This window comes from Pleurodeles waltl, chromosome 7 (assembly GCF_031143425.1).
Source record: "Pleurodeles waltl isolate 20211129_DDA chromosome 7, aPleWal1.hap1.20221129, whole genome shotgun sequence".
Classification (NCBI taxonomy): domain Eukaryota; kingdom Metazoa; phylum Chordata; class Amphibia; order Caudata; family Salamandridae; genus Pleurodeles; species Pleurodeles waltl.
Window position 1 is genome coordinate 1,455,357,417 of NC_090446.1, and position 19,016 is coordinate 1,455,376,432.

A 19,016-nucleotide genomic window follows, 5' to 3' on the forward strand; every position below is an offset into this window, starting at 1 on the left:
AATGATTCAAAATAATGTCACAGTAGGGCAGTGAGTGCTTCTGGGAGCTAAATCACTTTGAAGCCCAGATAATATTAATATATGTCCCAGAGCTCGCCCTCTGCTGTGGGTCGCATGTATTCCGTCTTGCACTGGATGTCTTTGAATAACAAAGTGGTAAGTCGTGCGTATGCACATGCGCACCCTTTTTTTTGGGGGCCCGGACAGTGGTTAATATAAAGGGGACTACAAGCATGGAGCAGATAGTGATGCATGATTGATTGTGTAGCCCCCCCAAAGCTCTCTGGTGCAGCAGCTCTGGCGGCTGCCTGCCATCTCCTGCTGCTGCTGTGCTGCTAAGGGGACCTCCTTATCAGCATATCTCCCAGGAGCTAGGTAGCTGGGAGAGAGCGGGAGAGGAGAATGCCTGAGCTGGCAGTGAGTGGTTCTTCCCCCTTAACAGGAACAGGGCTTTGCTTTGCAGTGTACATAAAATGCAGGCAATGTGATGGGCAGATACCTATATTTCACTTTTAAGCGTACAGAGAGGCGGTTTGTTTACATGCTTTATTTGAATTAGTTTTATTTTGTCATACATTGCTTGTTACTGCTCAAACCACAATCACTCTGAAACACTTATATTCTGTTCCTCACTATGCTCATCAGTTAAGTCATTTATAACTTTTTAATACTATGGTTTTGTTTCCAGTCATTGGTGTTTTGTTTCATCACAATTCAGTGAGGGGTGATGGTGAATTTCAATGAGGATTAACCCGTCCTCTCTGTTCGAAGGCAGATTTGGTTGACTATCAAGAGTTGTTATTAGGTTGTTTTTTCCTTGTTTGTAGGTACTGGGCGGCAGTGCCTGGTTGACCTAGCAACCCTGGGATATTAGATATCAGAGGTGTTGGAGTGTGTCTTTAAAAACAATATTAACATGAGGAGCTTGCAAAATATTGTGTGGTAAAGCTGCATAGAAAATGTGTTAACGTAGAAAATAATGCACACGTTTGAAATGTGCCCACGGGGAGTGGCTACCAATGTATACGAAGACTAATGAAAGTTGCTAATTCCGAAATTAACTATGTACTAATGTTTTGGATTTGTATTAGCACATCATAATTAGAGTTATGTATTACGAGTTGTTTGTTAACTGAGGGCCTTAGCTTAGCAAGGGTCTGGGCCTAGTTGCCTGGTCTCATATTAAACTGTATTTTTCTAACGTGCAATGTGCTGTTTTCTGAAGAACACAAAGCTATACTTTTCCAGAAGTTATGTCCGTGTAGCCGTAGTACATTCTTTCTCATGAGAACCAACTTGTTCAAGGAGACGTTCTTGCTGAATGCAACAGTGTAATTTGTAACAGGTGCAAGGTTACTAGAGTAGGAGAGAACAATGGAGACACTGACTGGAGCGCAAAGTGTACATTTTCTTACCTGATATTCCAACCAATGAATACGTCAATAACATGGACCAATCCTCAACATGAGAACTGTGGTTTGTGGAAAATTCTGACGAAATGCATGAAGGATTATTGGACAGAGATAACGACGCACCAATTATTATCCAATGAGGAGTTAAGGGGCAAATTAGACAGTTTTGATTTAACTGCACGACCCAAGGAGAAAGGGGGCCAGTCTTTTGAGACTTTGCAGTTTATTCTTCCTGTTACCTTAAACCATCCTATACAGTGTCCCTACCTGATACTTACTTCTCCTCCATATAAGGGAAGATCCTATCCCTTAGCTATGCTATATCGAGACTTTGCCCCCTCCTATCTCTGCTGAGGGTGAATCGACTGATGTCCTGAGTACGAAGACTGACACTGTTTGCTGATCTGTTGGATTGGTAACTATCTGATGCAAAATTGTAATTGTCTGTTTGCCTTTTCTTTCTAGGTACCAACTGCTATTTAGATAGAGGCTATAGCTTAGATGTTTTCCAAATTCGTGTTTGCTAAAATGTTTGCTTGAAGCCCAACATGCTAATGCTAATTAGAGGTTAGTTAAGGTGTTCACAAATATTCTACGCAAATAGACAAATGACTAAGTTCTTGCTTTGTTGAATCATGTACTACTGAGACTTTGCTAAGTTACTTCTTATTAATAATGTGTTAATACTAAATGAATATTCTTTATGCATTGATTAATTGCGTTATAAATTGCAAATCTGAAGAATTACAAATTAGATGAATTGCTAATGAGACTAACAGAAATGACATTAGATTGTGACTAATAGGGAAATAAATATCCTAACACTTAACTAAATTGGTGTGGTTATTCATGACTGAAAGGTCATGGTGTGTTCAACTTATTGATTCTTACTAAATGTTATTGATTGGGTTGCTTATTAGTTATTGAAATTATTGATTGGTTTATTGAACTATTGATTTGTGATGCCAAAAAGATATCTTGTACTGGGAAGTCCCCAAACGTGGTCCAAAGGTTCGTCCACCTAAACGCGTCTCTTTGTAAGTTTACTTATCAAGGCTCTGATGCGCTAACAGAGGTCAGAAATCATTGATGCCCAGATGTTGAATGTAGAATTTGATGTGAGACACTTCCATGCTCTCCTTTTCGTGGCAGAACTTACTTGTTAGGTGTTATTTTGCTGGGGTGAAAGTGTGCATGTAACCCTGTCTTTTCCCATGCACAGCGCAGAACACAACAAATTAGCCTGGCCTCATTTCCTACATGCAATGTTTACTCCGACTCCTTTGTGCCTGCGGCGCAGCTTGGCCCAGACAAGTCTCGGCTTTAGCACCTCTCATTAATGCATCCCTTTGAGTCTGTAACTGCAACCAGGCGAGCAAACCGCACAGCTGATTCGCTTTCGCTCTCTATTCATTCCTCCGTCTCTGTTTGAGTCCCTTAATAAAGGGGATAAAACTGAATGGACAGAGATTACTGCTTCAAATGAATAGGAGGCTTCGAACATCTCCTCAGCGTTTCTGGAAAGAGAAATATCAGACCTTTGGGTATGTGGAACTCCACGGAATCTCAAAGAGTTTTAATGTAGCTCCATGGAATTCTGCGGAGTGAAACTCTACATGTTCTGCCCACCACTAAAACTAGGGCTTATAGGTATGTAAAGTTACACCAGTTGGGTATAGGTCAATCAGACATATACTTTTAAGGGTCAGAGCACTGGCACTGAGGTCTGGTTAGCAGAACTCAATGCACTCTCAGGGTCCAAAAACCAGCAGCACCACCTCAAAGCTTTGAGGATTATGCCAAAAAGGCATTTCCTTGCAGAGAGCTGGTTTCGTGGTAGGTGAGTGGACATGGCAGTGATTTAGGTTATGAGGAATAATAAGACAGGTATGTATTAGTTAGAGCTGTGACGTGGCACGAATTTGAAGATTGCAAGGGCACTGTCCAAAAGAGATAAGGGGATTCTAGATCTCTAACAGGACAGAATAAGGACAGAGGATGTCATTGCCTTTTGTCACTGTTGTCTCCCCCTACCTACAATTACATCGCTGAATCGTTAATGTTACTAATACATTTTGTAGGACTATGGTTCTAACTGTTTAAAATTAGATGTGCTGACATGCTTACCCTTATATTCCCTTTTTCTCCCTTGTAAATGGATATATTGTATCCATACACATAAATTTTAACCAATCGCACATATGAAACAGCTTGGTTTCCTCGATTGTCGTTCTTCTCCTCGATTGTGAAAGGTTCCAGGGTATAGTCACTACCACAGTATTTAGCAATAGCGTAGGTGCAGGTACCCTGGAAGTCATAATTATAGCCATCAAAGGTGTGGTAATGTGGGTCGCCCCAGCCCCAACAAGTGCCAGAATAATCGGGTATGCAGCTGGCATGTCCATCCATGATTACACATGATTCCTTGGTCCTGCATGTGATGCTCTGGCATGGATCTGGAAGATAAACCCACATTTAGGATTTAAAGAACAATGCAAACACTTTGACTAGGCAACAGTGATATAATTGCTAATCATATTAAAGAGGTGACAGAATAGACATGTTTCATATATAAATAGTGCAGCCATTTTCATACAGTAACCCAGTTCCTCATTTTACAGACTCAACAGTTCAGCATTTGTTCATCAAAAGGCTGCATAGCCGGAATGTACTGCAAAATTGTTGCAACCTGACAGGCTAATCTTCCACACAGAATGTGACGTTGGACAATAATACTTGTTTAATAGGTGGAAATGGTTCTGCATTATGATGACTCTGAAGGTCTTGCAGGAGATTGTCTTGTACATGCAATGCATTATAAACCTACTGCAAAATCACTAGCTCAATATATATCCTCAAGAATGCATAAAATAAGTTCTCTTACATGATGGATGCCACTGTAGATAATGTTCCGAAGAGGCTTTGACAAAAGGTAACTTGTGTGTTGTAGTTTGTAAAATTCCAGACGGATCCACACCTAGTCTGAGGTACTTCCTGCGGAAATACAGTCTATCACTAGATTCCAACTCACAGAAGGAGTTTGCTTCCACCACCATTCAGCACCTGCATTGCAAAGGGGTGGCTCATCCCTGTTGCTTATACCTGGCCTTCACTGTCGGATTGAAGGACGAACACTTGCATACAACATCCTTGCACAAGTGAAATTAATCCAACCACACCAATTCTCACTTGAAAAAAAGTCTATGGTGTTTAAATACAGATGAAGGCAGGGTTTGAGAGACTGTAGTGTTCCACTATCTGGTAATTGTGAACACTGGAGTGATGGCAAGTTCATATAGAGAAATGGACTACTGCTTTACATTGTGTTTCTGTTTTTGTACATTTCTTTTTATTCTGGAGAGCTAGTATTTGACTGATCGGCAGTCTGTAAAAAAGGGACAGAATGTCTGAATGACAAATTCCAAATGTGAGCTGGAATTGTATCGACTCACATTGGAAGGAGCTATTTGACATGGACATATAAAACAGACAAGCAGCACTCCAGGTTCTGATCTTTAAAGTAAACTTTTATTTAAATTTCTTTTTATTAAACAATTGTGCAGAATACATGAGATACACTGATTGACCATTTGTCCCATATTGGAAATGGCCTTTCTGCAGGGCCACCCCCAAACTTGTTACCTTCCTCCTCTTCTTTTTCTGACCTCATTTGTGCTGGCTTTAGGACTCTGGACACTTTACCACTGCTAACCGTGGCTAAAGTGCATGTGCTCTCTCCCTAAAACATGGTGACATTGGCTCATACCCAATTGGCATATTTAATTTACTTGTAAGTCCCCAGTAAAGTGCACTATATGTGCCCATGGCCTCTAGATACAATGCCACTAGTGGGCCTGCAGCACTAGTTGTGCCACCCACATAAGTAGCCCCTTAACTATGTCTCAGGCCTGCCATTGCAAAGCCTGTGTGTGCAGTTTCACTGCCACTTCGACTTGGCATTTAAAAGTACCTGCCAAGCCTGAAACTCCCCTTTTTCTACATAGGAGTCACCCCTAAGGTAGGCCCTAGGTAACCCAAAGGGCGGGGTGCTACGTAGGTAAAAGTCAGGACAGGCACGTGTGTTTTATCTGTCCTGATAGTGGAAAACTCCTAAATTAATTTTCCACTACTGCGAGGCCTGCTCCTTTTTTAGGATAGCATTAGGGCTAAACTCGCATATTGATTGAGCAGTAGATTCTGATCAGAAGGAGGTAACCAGGTCATATTTAGTATTGCCAGAATGGTAATAGTAAATCCTTCTCATTGGTGAGGTTGGATTTTATATTACTATTTTAGAAATGCCACTTTTAGAAAGTGAGCATTTCTCTGCACTCAAAGTCCATCGGTGCCTTACACCCTGTCTCAAATCAACATATGGGCTGGGCTGGTTGACAGCTTCCTTGTGCATTTCACCCAGACAAACACAGGATACTCAGTCACACCTGCAGTCATCTGCATACTGAATAGGTCTTCCTGGGCTTGAAGGGTGGAGGGCCTGACACTTACATTTCAAAGGCTAGTGGCCTGCCCTCACACAATGAGCTGCCAAACCCCCTACTGGGACCCTAGAAAAAAGACCTGCACTGAAAGGGGACCTTGTGCACTTCAAACCCACTCTTTGAAGTCTCCCCCACTTCAAAGGCATTTTTGGGTATTTAAACCGGGTCCCTGACCCCACCAAATCAGTCACTACTGGACCTGAACCTGCAACCTGTCAAGAGGAACTGCCTGGCTGCCCAAAGGACTCATATGGACTGCTTTGCTGAGAAGGACCACTGCACTGCTGTTGCCCTGCTGTTGCCCTGCTGCCTTGATGCCCTATGACTTTGCTGAGAAGTGCTCTCCAAGGGCTTGGATTGAACGTGCCTCCTGTTTTCTGAAGTATCAGGGCCAAAAAGACTTAGGGGGTGATTCAGACCTTGGCGGACCGCGGCGGCCATTCAGACATTTCCGCTGGGCCGGCGGGCGCTCTCCAAAAGAGCCCCCAGGGGCCCCGCGGCACCCCCTACCGCCATCCTGTTCATGGCGGGTTTCCCGCCATGAACAGGATGGCGGTAGGGGGTGTCTGAATCCCCGCGCTCCGCCGCCATGGAGGATTCAATGGGGCAGCGGTAAACCGGCGGGAGACCGCCGGTTTACCCTTTCTGACCGCGGCTGAACCGCCGCAGTCAGAATGCCCTCGGGAGCACCGCCAGCCTGTTGGCGGTGCTCCCGTGGTCGGTGACCCTGGCGGTCACCGGCCGCCAGGGTCAGAATGACCCCCTTAATCTCTTCAGGAACTCCTTGTGTGGCAAAAATCGCTGCACAGCCTGACTTTCCAAGTGAAGAATCGATGCAGTGTCTGCCTTGCAGCTGGAAATTCAACACACAGCCCTACCGGATCGCCGCACAGCCGTACCGGAATGACACTACCGACTTTCCGAGTGAAGAATCGACGCAGAGCCTGCCGTGCGACAGAAAATTCAATGCATCAACATACCGGATCAACGCAATGCCTGTGACTTCTTCTCACATGCCCAGGATTTTCCCCGCATCGTAGCTGGGTGTTAAAAAGATCCCTGCATCATAGGGAGGAAGCAAGACTGCACACCAGAAATCGACGCAAAGCCCTTTGCAGCCATCTCAGAAAATCCAACGCACACCCTATTTTTCCACACATCTCCTCCTCTGCGGCATCCGTGCGTGTTATTTTTGACGCAAACCAGGTGCTTTGTGCAAACAAGAGACAACTGTTGATTTCTAAGATTTAAGACTTTTTAATATCTTACAAAAGGGATATCTCAACTTGTGCCCATTGAATCTTTATTGTTTTGACCTTAGTTTAACCAGATAAATATCAAGTATTTTTCTAAACCTGTGTGGTGTATTTTTGTGGTGTTTTCACTGTGTTACTGTATGATATATGGCACAAATATTTAACACATAGCATTCTAAGTTAAGCCTGACTGCTCATTGCCAAGCTATCAGATGGTGGGCACAGGATAATTTGGATTGTGTGTGACTTACACTGACTAGGATTGTGGTCCCTATTTGGACAAGGGTGTATACCTCTGCCAACCAGAGACCCCATTTCTAAGATTGGGGATCAGCGGTGAGGATAGAACTTGTATTTGTGCAGTGTCACAGAATAGCTATGTCTACACTACCTACCCACAGTTAAAGGTCATTATGAGTTGTTTTCTCCTTTTCCCTCCATAGGTCATTTTTCCAAATTTGAATCTTATATCTCCTTCATAAACTTGGGACTTTTGTGTTGCGCCTGTGATACCTTAACAGATTGGAAATGGATTCCAACTTCCCAGCAGACTATGATGAGATGGACATTGTCTCCATTGAATCATTCAGCAAGGCTAGGCTGAGGGTGTTCCTGCAAAGAGAGAGGGATGGCTGTGTCAAAGAGGGCCACTAAGCAGGACCTGCAGGATGCCCTACTGGCTTTTAGGAAGCACGCTGGCTAAGGGAGGCAGTAGAGGACCAGGAGGGTGATGGCCCTGAGAAGGATAAGGAGGAGGAGGAAAATGACTTAGCAGTGGCTCCAGAGGAGAGAGGGGAGCCCACAGAGAAGGGGTCCCCAACTGGATCATATGCAGGAATCAGTGTCTTGTCCCACAGCCTGTCCCCTGAGGAACAGAGGGACAGACAGGCTGAGAGGGACCTGAGGCTGCTGCTAGCTCAACTGGCTGCAGAGGAGAGAAGAGCTGAGGCTGACAAAGCCCTGGCGGAGGAGAGAAGAGCTGAGGCGGAAAGAGCCATGGCAGAAATAAAAATCTATTTGGCTCATGATTTGAGTCTGAATGAAATGGACATGAAAGCACAGCAAGTAGAGTCCAGTGGTGGCAGCAAAACTACTATGTCCAGTGCTGAGAGAAAGGTCAACCCACCCAGAGATTTGGTACCTGACTTCAGTGAAGGGGATGACATAGACAGGTGGTTTGAGGTGTACGAGATCACACTACTAGCCCACAGAATCTCTGAGGAGGATTGAGGGGCTGTCCTATGGAAACATATACCAGGTAATGGGAGGGATGCTCTCCTGGCCCTCGATGGAAGAGACCAGTTGAGTTATTCCACCATGAAGGATACCCTTATCAAGAGACATGGCTTCACCTCAGACGAGTGCAGGTTAAGATTCAGGGGCAGTAGGAAACTGTCACACCAGTCCTGGGGGTGGTGGTTTGTGGGACACTTTTGCAAGGCACTGGATGGCTGGGTGAAGGGTAGTATAGTAAGCACTTTTAAGGGGCTGTACAGTTTGATTGCCAGGGAGCACATGTTCAGTCACTGTTTTTCAAGGCTATGCCAACACCTGGTTGATTGTAAGTTCTCTGACCCCAGCGAACTTGAAAAAGAGGCAGACCTCTGGGTGCGTAACTGAGTGTCTGGAGAGGCACTAGGGATTGACCCTAAGGACAGTGGTTTGGGTTCCCCTTAACAGTGTGAGGGGGAGGTACATAGTGACCCAGACAGGTCCCAGACTGGTAAAGGGGGAAAAGGGTCCCATGTCCCTTCTAAAGGTAGGAGGAGAGGTGGGGGTGGGCAGAGGCTCAGGGTGCCCTATTTCAAGCCCCAGAGCTTGGACTGTTCCCACAGGGGACCCAAGCAGGGTAACCCAGTATTCACCGACAGACCATCCCCCGATGGGAACTCCACAGTGTCAGGAGGACTGAGAGGGGTGACCCCTAAGGGCACCCTGACAGTTCAGTTGTCTGGCAGTACCACTCCCCAGTGGAGGGTATGCGAGCCCAAATGTAGGGGCAAGGTGAGGGAAGACTCACCCCGTCCTCTGTTCAGCCTCAGGGTACAGACCCTGGGTTGATTGTCCAGTGTCAGGATGCCAGCCCTAAACTGGTGGGAGGTAGAGTGGAGAAGGGGTACAAGACCCCTGGGGCTACTGCCCCCCATTCTAAGATGTCTCAGAGGTCATAGCAACCTGAGTAGACCATAGGGAACTTCCTGCCAGCCCCCAGACTGAAGAAAAAGCTTACCCAATGGCCCCACTCAAGTCATTCACTTAGTAGTGGATGGCCTGGGGCCTGGCTCTTGACACTGACAGCTCCCAGTGGCCTCTGTTGGTTGGTGTCAGAGTTGTGGACAGAGTTTTCCCTGGGTTGGGACACAAGTCAGACCCAAGGACTGGAATGGGTCACATCACCTTGTTGCCCATGGTAGTACTGTCTGCCTACTGGGATGCATCTGTGAGCAAATTAAGGTTAGGAGCTTCACAGAAGTGGTCCCCAGATGAGGAGAAGGATTCCCCATGGGTCAGTCTAGTGGCACCTGAGAGTATAGACACAGGAGCCTCACTGAGGTCAGAAAGGCATTTAAGTGGCAAGTGTCCCTGCAGTATTGGGCCATTGTCCAGGTTCTATCGCCTTAAGCAAGGAAGTCCATCAAAGTATCGATTAGTCTGCCCTGGCTTTAGGCTGGAAGGGGGATATGTTAGAACCGGTCTCTCTGCAGGCTCACCCCCAAACATTTTGTCTTCCTCCTCTTCTTTTTCTGACCTCATTTTTGCTGGCTTAAGGACTCTGGACACTTTACCACTGCTAACCAGTGCTAAAGTGCATGTGTTCTCTCCCTAAAAACATGGTAACAGTGGCTCATACCCAATTGGCATACTTAATTTAGTTGTAAGTCCCCAGTAAGGTGCACAAGGACATTTCTGTTGTGTACCTTTATGAAGGACAAAAACCAAGGACAAAGCACCATTGACTCGCACTCTTGTTACTGGCCCCTGTATAGGAGCTGGACCCAACTGCAAAATATAGGGCCAAAATCCAGTTTCTCTAGTGCTGCGAATAAATAGCCCAAATCAATGCTATCAAATGACATTTTCACGTCCAATGACAGGAGGACAGCTTGCTCTGAGCCCTATGCATCTGTGGGGTGTAGCACTCCGTACAATCGTCGCATGTTTAGCCAGGTGTCCCTATGTGGCATAAAGCCTGATTGGTCCGGGTGGACCACCCATGTAATGACCCTCCACAACCTGGTTGTTAATGCCTTTGCCAACACATTAGCCTTTATGTTTAGAAACAAGATGGGCCTGTACGAATGGCTTTCTTGGGCGGCTTGCCCTTTTTTGGCATAACCACGACTGTGGCAGTCCTGTCATTGAATGGCAGAGATCCCTCTTTTTGGGACCCATGGGAACATGTCTAACATATGGGTTGCCACTTTTTCATTCATGCATTTAAACATTTGCATTAGGTCCCACTGCTTTCCCTGATTGTAAGTCTTGCTAACTCCTCAACTGTTAAGCATTGTTCTAGAGTGGTCTGTCTTCGGCTGACAATGTTGGGATAGGCATATCCTGTAGGAGGTTGGTGCAGTCCTCCTCAGATCAGGAGGTCATGGTGTTGTATACCTCCTCATAGTATGTGGCGAGCGTTTCTGCTATCACAGTACAGGTCGTTTGGTACACTCCCAGAGCGCCTCAGACTTCTAGGACCCAGTTTCGTCCATAGTTTCTCCGGTCTAGCCATGCCAGCAACTTGTTGGCTTTATCCCCAATGTCATATTATTGTCTCTGACTGGCTAATGCATGGGTTTGTGCCCTGTCCTCCACCAGGTCACACAGCTCGCGTTGCTTAAGTCTGAGCTGATGGTGCAACTGAAGACTGCTCTCCCCCTGTCTCAGGGCCCAAGTTTCTAAAGAGGCAATCTGTCGCTCCAGGGTCTCAGGGCCTATTTTCTGGTCTTTTTTTCTTGACTCCAATCAGGGTTTGAGCATGATTGCGAATAACTACTGTTAGAAATGGAGTCTCTATATGCAGTCGGTTTGCACCATGTCCCAGTAGGGACCCTGAATCTAGTCAGGAGAAGGGAGATACCCAGCTCAGATAACCCCTGCTCACCTTCTTGGCAGCTTGGCACGAGCAGTCAGGCTTATCTCAGAAGCAATTTCTAAAGCATTTGCACATAACAAACAGTAATACAGTGAAAACACTACAAAAAGACACCACACCCGTTTTAGAAAAATAGCCAATATGTATCTGTGTAAAACAAGACCAAAACGAGAAAATTCCAACATACCATAATAAAGATATGAATTTTGCAAGAATTACTTAAAAATACAGTTCCTTGAAGTCAATAGCTATGTCTGGGGCTATCACAGCATCGTGAACAACAAATCCAACAGTTCAGGCCAGCCGCGGTGTCGCAGGCCAGCTACGGTTTCGGGAAAACTCGTAAACAGTACCTTGGAAATGCAGGGGTCGTGATCTTAGTGATGAAATCCAGAGTGTCGCGTCACTGGCATTGAAGGCGTCGGTTCCAGAGGTTGGTGCAGGGGTCGTCGGGCCCTTGAAGTCACATGCGTTGCAGATCGAACTCTGGTCTGATGACGAACGTTGGCATGGATGGCTGCGGGGGCAAAGCAGGAAGATGCAACATGCAGTGTCCACAGGTCACGGTGCAGGGAGCGGGTCGGTGAGACCAGGGCTGCATTGTGAAGCGGAGCAGTGCAACGTGTGGTGTCTTCAGGTCGCGGTGCAGGCAGCGTCCTCGTTGTTGCTGAAAAGCTGTCGTCGGTAGGCTCAAGACGGCAGTGCAGTGCGGGGCGGACTTTGTGCAGAGCCCACAGGTCGTGGTGCAGACAGGGATGTCTGTTAATGACACTGGAGTCAATGGTGCTGCTATCGGTGAACCAGGACTGCAGTGCGGGACGGAAAGGTGCTCTGTGCACCTCACGAGCTGTGGCCTCAGCCCACAGTGCAGGCAGCAGTGTCAGTGTCAGCGTGGTGCATCGTCGGGGGTGCCCAGGGCTGCGGTGCGAGCAAGGCGATGTGGAGTGTGGGCCTACAGGTCACAGTGCAAGCAGCACCTCAGTGACGGTGTCAGATTGCGGCGTCAATGAGACCAGGGTTGCGCTGCACCGTGGAGCACGGTTCCATGTGGCATAGTCAGGTCACGGTGCAGGCAGCGGCGTCGTTGATGGCATCACAGTGGTTTCTCTTCTGTTGCAGCACAAAACACACAGTTCCCAGTGCTGTAGGTAGATGAAGCTGAAGTCTTTGATATCCCTGAGACTTCCAACAGGAGGCAAGCTCTACTTCAAGCCCTTTTAGAAACCTCACAAGCAGGATACACAGCAAAGTTCAGTTGTTGCCCTCTTTATGGCAGAAGCAGCAACTGCAGGCCAACCCAGCAAAGCACACACAGCAAATGGACAGTACTCCTCCTCCAACTCTTCAGCTCTTCTCCTTGGCAGAGGTTCCTATTGATCCAGAAGTGTTATAAAAGTCTGGGGGTTTGGGTCCACTACTTATAACCAGATCTGCCTTTGAAGTAGGCAAACTTCAAAGGAAAGTCTCTGTTGTTGACAAGATCCTGCCTTGTCCAGGCCTGGCCCCCGACAGACATCAGGGGGTCGGAGACTGGATTGTGTGAGGGCAGGCACAGTCCTTTCAGGTGCAAGTGACCACTCCTCCTTCCACTCTAGCCCAGATGGCTCATAAGGATATACATATATTAACCTCTGAAGGCCTTTTCAGTAGGGCAGTTATGCTACAAGCAAATCTCTGAACAACACTATAGTGTACCATACCTGTATTTACACATTTGCGGATTCCATCACTGACTTCACACTGCTCATTTACAGAGCAGCTGTGGGCCACACAGACCACTCCAGTGGAGGAGGAGCAGGTGCATAGCTGCAGGCAATCTTCCAGCAGGAACTGCTCATTCACCTGTGGAAGGAGGAAGAAAACTTTGAGACACAGCTGCCGAAAGGAGGGAAGGGCACAAGAAAACATAGGATATTCAGCACACTCAGCTAGTACAGGAACAAAGAGGTGTAACTCTAGAAAGAGCTCAGGGAAAAATAATCCTCATCTCACTGAGTTCAGTTTTTTAAAGGAGCACAAATGTTCTCTAGTGCTTCCTTTTGCTTTTTTGTTTGTAGTTGACTCTCATGTTTAACATACAAAAAGTATTTTTAGCTTTGTGATGTGTTGTACCCATACACACCGAATGAGGGTGAGCTCTTGGAATACAGAAGGAGGTCCCCTGATGTATTAAAGGAGAATTAGGTAGTAAGCAATGCTTAATTCAAGGGAGTGAACTATCCAATCATACTATATGGTCCTTTATGACTGGGGATGCTGACCATAGGTTAGTGCAGGGGCTCGCATATAACACAATGGTGAAATAATAAAGGCAAACTCTCGTACAGACCATGCAATATTAAGACTCCTCGAAGAGACACATCTCAGTCCAGCACAGATTACGAAGCAGTTGTACTTGCATTTGTAAACAGTGAAAAGTGGCAGGCGATGGGGCTCACATATACAACTTCAGTACTAAACGTGAACACTCACTTGTTTGCAGTTGTATGTTTGGCATGGCTCTAAAGTGATCATAATGCACGTGACATACAAGGCAGGCCTGACTGCATGTAAACATTCCTAAGACTCAAGATAACAATGACTTCATTTAGCTGCACATCCCTACAGTTCACTTACGTTATGAATGGTGCGCAAGCACTAAAACACATCTGTTGCCAAGGTCTGTAAATGGAATCGGAAACCTAAACCAATTGGTATCACAACAAAAACATATAGTGGAGCACACACAAACATAGTTAACTAAGCATCTACTTATCAGTCTAATATTCAGTGTTGCTAAAAAAAATATAATTCAGGATGAATCTTACCATCATTTGTGGAAGTACCTGCAGATGAAATCTTGCCACTAATTGTTGGATTACATGTGAATGCTGAATAGGGGCAAATCTTCAGCTATTGAATAATATAATCTTGTTGAACCCGCTAGTCTGTTTTTGTTTGTTTGAGTTTATGTTAAACTTATGAGGCCATATACATAAACGTATATTTCTGTAAATGAGTAACTTTTGAAATTAGGTATTTGAATTTTACAATGAGCATTTTGTATTAAATAAATCAGCACAAAAAATAACAAATTGATATACACCCTGATGTGTATGTATTGATATGTGATATTGATTATTTGTTCTTTTGTTAACATTTGATACCGTATTAGATAATGTTTTGCCTACACTAAATATTAGACTGATAAGTAGATGCTTAATTAATTAAGTTTGTGTGTGCTCCACTATATTTTTTTTGTTATGCATGTAAACCTGATTGTTTCTAATACTAGAAAGTGTGCGAAGAGATGTAGGGCCTAGGAAAGAAGACTGTTTGAATGGAAATGCTAATAAATTTTTGCTGATTGCCATGTTTTCAGTTTAGGAACTGGGTCCTAGATTTACTACCGATTGGTACAATGAAGGGCAGCAACAACTTGATGTGCTGTGCTGTGTCAAATGGAAAGAGCATGAGTGCACCATCGTTACTAAGGTACAGCGCATTTCTGCTCTCTTTCTCCAGTGCCACACTGAGGGCTGCCTAGTGCCAAAGCAGGCACCTTTGCACCAAGGGTGCCTGCGTTACAGACAGAATTGTTTTTATGCAAGAAGGAACATCTGTCTGCACAAAAACAATCCTCTTTCTATGTGAGCTGTGGAATGCAGCATACATAGAGGAAATCACAAGGAGAAATAAACATATTTTTTCTCTTTATGCCTCTGTTAGATTGGCACAGCATTTGGACTCATTCCTATGTTTGCTGCACTCAGTAAACCTTATTAAACCTTTGAATGCGGCAACATCCATGGGTGGATGCGTGGGCACCAATGTAGTGCTTCTGCCTTGCATTACTCTGGATTTACAAAGCCACGCAGAGCCACACAAAGTGGCCTTGCATTGTTTAGTACATACCACTTAAGACCTGGCATTGCCTTGTGTCGCCTTGTTGGTGCAGTGGCAATGCAAGGGCTTAGTAAATCTAGGCCTCCATGTTTTCTAACACTGTTAAAACCAACAGGATAGAGAAGGTACACTTTCCACTCTTCCAGGGCAGGCATTACAATCACAACTGCAAGGGAAGATGGCCTTGTATAGATCCATCTTAGAAAGCACAAGCAGAGCACCAGGAACACCCTCCTTGCTCCATAAAACACCATTACCAATAAAGACATGTGAGGCACTGGTGTAGGGGTGGGTGTAGATACATTCAGAGGGAAGATACTGTAGGGATGCATTATGATTGCTGGCATGATGGCAGCATAACTTATTTAAATTATGCGGAAAAACTATAAATGGCTTAGCATAGCAAAGTTTAGATAATTTGTATAGTCATTTAGGTTGGAATGGGTGAAATCCTTATAGACATATTGGGTAAGGAATAGAATAACAGGTTCTTGTTTACCTTTATCTTTTTGTACCTTGTTTCGGACATTTTCACCATTTACCCTTATTTGCATGTTATCTGCTGAGTGTTTGAAATAATCTCATCATTCTATACAATTATGTAGACAGATACTGCATGAAAATGATTATATAACTGTAAAATATCAATCATTGCGTGTGTATTGATTTGGGAGTAGTAGGTTGTGGGTCTACTTTATTATAATTTGTGGATAAAATATTTGCTGAAGGATGGTGTGACTCCTAACACCTCTTGTCTGACAGAGCATAACACGCTGGAGATGGAGTGAGACACTTGCCAACTCTCCCTTTTTGGAGAAACTTTCTTTTAGGGGTGAGAGGATCTATCATGTGTGACTCCAATAATAGCAGACATTCTCAATACCTTCCTGGCATATAACATGATTCGTTCTAGCAGCACTTTCCCTGGCAAAACATCAGCAGAAACAACAATAAAATCCCAGTTTTGGGTTTAAACACCTCTGTATGGAGTTACCACTGCAAATGATTGACATACTTTTAAGTAAATTCCATTGTAAAAGCAGCCACAGCTGTTCAGGTTTACGCACTGATCACCATTAGAGAAAAAGCCATCGTCGCACTGGCATCCTTCTGCGCATCCTGATGGACAACTTGATGGATCTGAGAGTTGAGCACATGATGAGGAGCAGAGATCCGTGCAGAGAGAGTAGTGGCTGTTTGCTGGGCATTCCAGTGCTGCAGTATGTAAAGAAAGAAGATGCTTACTAGACCTATTAATACCTATTGCTAACAATATACATAGAGTTGGTTTTTGCTCTGCCCCTTTCAACCTTTGGCTTTCTTTGATCTTCCTCTTTCATTCATTGGACTGAGTCAATCGTGTTGTGGCTTAGCCCAGTGGAGCAGTACTCTCTTAACTGATGCTACTGGTAGTTCAGATGTATCCTTCTCCCTCCACTCGAGTGCCTACATTGTCCTGCCAAAGGGCTCCTTTCCATATTTCTCACTCCAATGTGCTAACACTGCGTGTGTATGCCGTGTTGGTCTTGGCAATGCTTGTTTAAATGGTCTTTAGAATGTGACCTTGCTACACACTACACCTGCGTAGAGTCCTCTATATTCATTGTGATGCCATACCTTTGTGATAGAATGTATTCTACCTTAAATGTAGTACATCATTATTTGGAATGTTTATGCGTAGTGATGTCATGTACTTTCAATAGTGAGTTTCTGGTGTCTGGAAAGGACCCTCTCTGGTAATCTATTGTTGCTGGAGGAAATTGAGTTTCCTTTAAAGTTTTTTTGTGCTGGTATTCAGTGCTTAATTTGTAAATAAAAACATGCCGGTGCCCAAAGCCCTCCTCTTAAACACGCGGCAGCTGCAAGTAAATGGGGGAACACGGAAAACTGAGGTGGCGTAATCCTGAAGCCATCTCGGGCCTCGTCAATCCATTTAAAGCCACTTCCTGCCCCTTCAGCTCACTCCTGCAGCTTTCTACTTTGAGACGCTTTTTCGTTTTTCCCTTCATCAGGCTTTCCCATCTGTGTCTTTTGCTCGCAGCAAATGCTTGGGGGCGAAGAATAAGCGCCGGACCGTAAAAATAAGCGCTGGTGCTCAGCACCGGAAACAACAAGCACAAATTAAACACTGCTGGTATTACAAGGACAAGTCTACAGCTCTGGGCACAGGTGGGTACTGCCTTGCACGAAACCTATGTTTGAAATGCGTACCGAGGGGTGGATCAGAGACAGGATCTCTCAACTGTATCTAACATGTCACGTTTCTCTCATCCTTCAAACTCTCAGAGGCAGCAGGCCAACTGGCGAGCCAGTACTCCAGGTCTTCTTTCTATGGTCACTGACAGTGAGTGACAACTCTGAAGCTCCAATAGCAGCGTCTGAAGCAAAATGAACCTCCATGCCCTTTCTCGCTTCCCCGCCTAATGCCATCTCCACGGGCTATGAATCCTTCACCCCCTTACAGTGTACCACCTGAACACTGAACCCACCAACAGCGATGCTCTTTATCCAACTCTCACACTCTGCAGTCTCCTTTCTCCTCCTTTCCACTATCTCCTCCCCGTTACAATTCATGTGCCCCCCCGTCTCCATTGAAACATCCATTAACTCCTCTATTTCGGCTCAACTATGAATCATTTCTACATTTGCTATTATCTCCCCTTGGGACATTTCCAACCTTAAGGAATAATTCATTAATTTAATTTATCCATGTGTTACTTACGGCAGAAGGTGTTACTCCTCCAGGGCTTGATTACGACCCTAGCGGCCTGGCACGCCGATACATAGCTCTGAATATTGAAGCATAAAATGCTGTTGTCTCCACCTCCCTGGCAGAGGTCAAAGACACAATTGCTAAAGTAAACAGAGGGGTTGACCACGGGGTAGCAGTCTCTGAAGGGTCCACCAATGGCCACCAAGATGCCGCAGAAGCTTGGCTGTTTGAACAGTTCCTTAATATTTTGATCACAGACGGGGCACTCGTTGCCAGCACCCCCACAGCCATCACCACAGGAGACGCTGGGCACTGGGACTTGCCATGCAGAGCCAAAGATCGTCGCATCAGGGGTCAGCGTGTTGCTGGGGAGTAGGAACTCATCATTTTTATTCCCGTTGTAGTTGCCACATAAGCCACACATTTGTTTCTTGTAGTTCCCTGGGACAGTCACTGTGGCATGGTAGACCAAGTCATAACTTACTTCCAGGCCAAACTCTGTCTTCAAAATGATACTGATACCTTTCTGAAAGACCTGGAGGATTCCGTCAGGAAGCCTAAATGGAAGGTTATGTGTCACTCCATTCACCTACAAGAGAAGAAAAAATACTAAAATTGTAACTGCAATTGTTAGGACTGATGCAGGGAATTTAATGCCCCAACTTGAAATTGTTAAGTGAACTAAGACTAAAACTCTTTAGATTGGGACCTCAAGGCACAGAACTGGTCTCAGGGTTATCTGGTAATCCTATGTACAGGTTGGCTATTCATGACATTTATATTTTCAATTTCTATGCCTTTTTCTTTCTGGTGCAACCATATCCATATTGTTCCGGAGCTCCACGATAACAGAGATCTCATCAACCACAGAGCTGACATTTGAGACATGGCACTTTGTTTTTCTCTGACAGTGGCAATCTGAATCTGGCAGTGCTTAAGTTGTGTGGCACAAATATTTGTCTGTGATCAATCTAGTGTTTCAATCAGGTATACTGTTTTCTAACTGCCATTCATTATTTGCTGCTTTTGAGAAATAATGCTCCTGGGTACTGTGGCTGACCCCGAAGCATTGAAAAATATTATAACTTCTCCCCTTGGAACTCACAGTACAAACTATGGGGGTCATTATGACCCTGGCGGTTGGCGTTAATATGGAGA

General features: G+C 45.1%; 1 long non-coding RNA gene across 1 annotated transcript; it reads right to left on the bottom strand.

Annotated features, from left to right (window-relative positions):
- Window positions 1–13,002: 13,002 nt before the first annotated feature.
- Window positions 13,003–17,974, bottom strand: LOC138246475 (uncharacterized). The gene is made up of 3 exons (XR_011194297.1): window positions 17,868–17,974; window positions 16,161–16,360; window positions 13,003–13,102 (listed from the first exon to the last, which is right to left on the bottom strand). It is a non-coding gene; the product is annotated as an uncharacterized lncRNA (long non-coding RNA).
- Window positions 17,975–19,016: the final 1,042 nt, after the last annotated feature.